This window comes from Coregonus clupeaformis, chromosome 26, assembly GCF_020615455.1.
Source record: "Coregonus clupeaformis isolate EN_2021a chromosome 26, ASM2061545v1, whole genome shotgun sequence".
Classification (NCBI taxonomy): domain Eukaryota; kingdom Metazoa; phylum Chordata; class Actinopteri; order Salmoniformes; family Salmonidae; genus Coregonus; species Coregonus clupeaformis.
Genome location: NC_059217.1, coordinates 37,052,872 through 37,057,607, shown reverse-complemented (window position 1 = coordinate 37,057,607; position 4,736 = coordinate 37,052,872).

Genomic DNA, 4,736 nt, shown 5'->3' with positions numbered 1-4,736 from the left:
CCTAAATGGTTTTGAATCTGTCCTCTATATTTTTCACTTTTTCTCAACATTCAGTCATTGTTGCAACACTCAGTTCATTGAAAAAGGCTATTGAATTTGGCCATCAGTATCTCTGAAAAAATCCACACCACACCATATAGGCCAACTGGTATCTGGTTATCCCTGTTGTTTGCAATGCTAGTATTATAATAGTCTATTATTGAGTACCCAATTGTCATACCTGAGTTTAAGTGAAATTCCTTAACAGAAAATGACTCACGTAAAAGCAAAAAATCCCTCATTAAATGTAGAATTTTGGGATTGTAATTTCAGAAAATGTCCATAATATATATGCAGTAATAGTGGAATGATAGTGTTTCACAATATTTTTCACACAAGAAAACACACATTTTGGGCCAATACAAAATCGCATTCTAAAATGCAGACTTTCTGACAACAAAAGCCAGACCAGAGATGGGAAAACTGCACCCTCCCTCTCTTATATTGGCATCACTAAAAAGTGTGGTCATCTCCTTGAGCACAACGAACAATGGCAGACTGGCTGCTAAAATTCTACACTCTTCAATTTCAGTTATGTGAGAAAAAAAGCACTGAATAGTTTAGGGAATCATTGTACCATCTAAATTGCTGTGAAATATATTTTCTATAACACAAAATATCGTTTTTACGGCTGTTTGAAGTTGGTGGAAAAAAACAGAAAGTAAAATAGGCCCCAGCCTGGTCCATGCTCTTTGGAATCCTTAGGACATAACCACCATGGTCCATGCTCTTTGGAATCCTTAGGACATAACCACCATGGTCCATGCTATCCTGGATCCTTGGGATGTCGGATAGCACTAACCTCTCCACCTTGTTGCGGGGAAATAGGATGCGGGAGCAGGGGCGGCCTGTTCAATAGGGCGATATGGGCGACGCACTGCCAAACGGGAAAAGGAAGGGATTTTTTTTCTAATCAATTATATCACGGCAACAGTAGTTATCAGTGTTGTAATCTATACGTCTGATCTGCCACAGTGCCACACTGCCACTAAATGTCGAATCAGGCTAAAGTCGTGCTTCAAATGGCTCCCCCCTTTTGGGGGGCGATTTCAGTCAGGTTGAAAATCGCCCAGAAGTCTGTAATAGACTCCCATGTAAAATCTATTTTTTTCAAATTTCAGAGCCTTCAATACAATCTCAATGGGTGTCTGTGGGCTTGCACTTACGCTTTCGTCATACGTTACGTAACCATGAACGTAACTGAGAAAAGAGTGGATTGTTTGAAAGAAGTTCCTTTTTGTCGGCGATTCGGCGAACAAATGAAGATAAATTGGCAACGAAACAATTAGGACCTCCCAGACCAAATTTAATAATTCAACAGGTTTCTACTAAAGGCGGAAAGTCCTACACCCGAGGATTTTCCAAAAATTGGTACGAACGAAAAAAGACATTGCCACTCACTCAACTGGATGACGAGGGATACAGGCTAGCTGTCCGCCGCCACAACGATGAGGTTAGTGTTGATAATCACAAGTTTACTGGATGTGGATATGGTGTAATAAAGGCAGTTTATTCAGAGGTAAATATATCTGGAATCGCGTTCACGGACCCGTTCGTCAAACTCTTAGGGAGCTATAAATTAAGCCCCATTACTTACCATATCAGATAAGAGAAATTGCTGCAGCTACATATATTTTACATCCTGGCCCTACATAGTTCACTATTTGCATCACTTACCAAAATATTACATGTGGTCATATATGCTTGGAAAGTGGAGATGCCATAGAACGTCAAAAAAGTAAACATTGCTGGAGACACATTGCCGTTTTGGAGAAGACATCGCGTTTGCTAGCGAAGAGATTTGTTGTGGCAAATGAACTTGGGCTGGGAATTGCCAGGAACCTCACGATAAGATATATGCATCAGCATTGCGAGTCTCATGATTCTATACGTATTGCGATTCGATACTGTGATTTTATTGCGCACCATATGTCTGTTGCAGAGGGATCAGAAAGCCATGAGAACGAGTTTTGATCAGTCATGGAAATAAAAGTGCTGAAAACAAATTTGCTCCCAATGTGAAAAGATTGAGAACAAGCTATGAAGGAACAATAATGGTGTTTTGGTGCAGGTACAGCCAACTAGCGCTAAAATATTGCGATATTGTCAATACAGTATATCGTAAAGTATCACTATGTAACTCGATTTCTTTCACCCCAATCCCTCAAATTAACGGTAAATAACTGAATTGTTTGCCCCACATTTAGCTAAGATGATTAGCTAGCCAGCTAAAATGTTTTATTTAGTTAGCAGTCGCATCTACAATAGTTTACTGTCAATAACATGTCTCCAAAAATGACGTGGTGTCTCCAATTGTGTTGACATTTTACAATTGCAATGCGCATCCATGAGTATCCACTTTCTGTAGCTCAGCTGGTAGAGCATGGTGCTTGTAACGCCAAGGTAGTGGGTTCGATCCCCGGGACCACCCATACACAAAAATGTATGCACGCATGACTGTAAGTCGCTTTGGATAAAAGCGTCTGCTAAATGGCATATTATTATTATTATTATTATTATTATTATTATTATTATTATTATTATTATTATTATGTGAAGAGAGCCCCGAAACATTGTGTGCAGACATTTTATGCAATAAATGAAGTAGGTTCAATCTAGTAGTTCTGATCTTCTGATTGGTCCTGATGAGTTGGGCGAGGTCCCCTGCAGGCTACTGTCACTGTTGCATTGGCTCTGAGTCGGGTTCTCTGTCTTCAAATGTTCAGCCTAAGAGAGGGGATTTTTGTGTGTGTGTGTGTGTGTGTGTGTTTAACAGTGATGATGTGTGTGTGTGTGTGTGTGTGTGTTTAACAGTGATGATGTGTGTGTGTGTGTGTGTGTGTTTGTGTGTGTGTGTGTCCTCAGAGCAAGAACTCGTGAGTTGGAAGAACTGAGAGGCCTATGGCGTGGGTGTTGTCCTTGGCCACCTGCTGACAAGGCTGACAAGATAGGACCCTTTTGTCCATTGTTATTGGATAGGAACAGAACTTATAACCAGCTCCTGACCTAAATAGATCTTAGCACAACATTTTACTCAACATATCATATTCCATATTCACTATAACAAATATATTTACTACGACATTAGCAAGAACCGCCACATCCTCAGCCGGCTAATCCAGTGTGTGAAGTTTTGCGGAGTGTTTGAGTTAGCTTTGCGAGGCAAAGATGAAACTGAGGGCTCCACCAACCCTGGTAAGCCAACACTTTTGAGATCAGTCAATAAATGCTTCTGGTATTGACTTATATGCTGCCCCTGTCTTCATGTTGTTGCTGGACATATCTTTTTTTAAATGTGTGTAGGTCACCTAAATCATCAGAAAAATTGCCCCTCCTGAGAATTTTTTCAGGAGCCGCCACTGTGCGGGAGAGTTGTTTATATTCAGCCTAAGTGTTGTTGCAATTCCCTTTTGGTTTTGTTTTGACATTTTAGTCATTTAGCAGACGCTCTTATCCACACCGACTTATATTAGAGTGCATACATTTTTCATATATATATACAGTACCAGTCAAAAGTTTGGATGCACCTACTCATTCAAGGGGTTTTCTTTATTTTGTACTATTTTCTACATTGTAGAATAATAGTGAAGACATCAAAACTATGAAATAACACATATGGAATCATGTAGTAACTAAAGAAAGTGTTAAACAAATCAAAATATATTTTATATTTGAGATTCTTCAAAGTAGCCACCCTTTGCCTTGATGACAGCTTTGCACATGCACACTCATGGCATTCTCTCAACCAGCTTTACCTGTAATGCTTTTCCATTCATTTTAGTAATTTAGCAGATGCTCTTATTCAGACAGACTTACAGTAGAGCGCATACATTTTTCACATATATATATATATATATATATTTTTTTTTTTACTTCACCTAGCTTCCACATGGGTGAGACATTTAGGATGTAGCACCTTAAAAATACTTGATAAAAGTCAGAAAGTGGTTTTAAATGTAGGGTACTTGAGTATAAAACTAAATACTGTAAATCCAAATCCCTTATATTAAAATACAATCTTTATTGGTCCATACACAGGGTAAACCGGTACCACACAACTACACAAACAGGATGGGAGCAACAGGGTCTTGATTAAGGGCACATCGGCAGTTAGTGGCAGCTGATATGTTGATGCCAGCTACGTTCCGGTTGATAGCTCACACCCGACAGATGTATTTCCATCAGCATTGGGATTCGAACTTGCAACCCTCCGGTGGCCCGCTTCTCTGAGGCTACCGCTGCCACAGTTGGCCAAATTAGTTTTTTTTTTTTTATAAAGTTGTTCTCAAATAGGTAGGCTACTCCAACACTCAGAATCAGATGCTATTTACCAATGCAGCTATGCCAGAGGCGAAACAGAAGGGATGATTGCGCGTTCTCTTGATAAGCATGTGAATGGGACTATGTTGCTGTCCTGCAAGAGTAGTCTCCACCAGGAAAAATAAATGTATCAGAGTAAAAAGTACATAATTTTTTTTTAGGAATGTAGCTAGTTGAGTAAAAATAAAAGTTGTTAGGAATATAAATACTCAAGTAAGTACAGATACCCCTCCCCCTATATAAAAAAAAGTATTTGTAGGCTACTTACTTTATCTTTCTGTTCTTGGCCAGTCTAATGTAAAGGCAAAATCACTACAATTCCCGTGAGCGCTCTGGTGTCGCTTCTGCCAGAAATTTCAACCAATGTCGATGCAGCC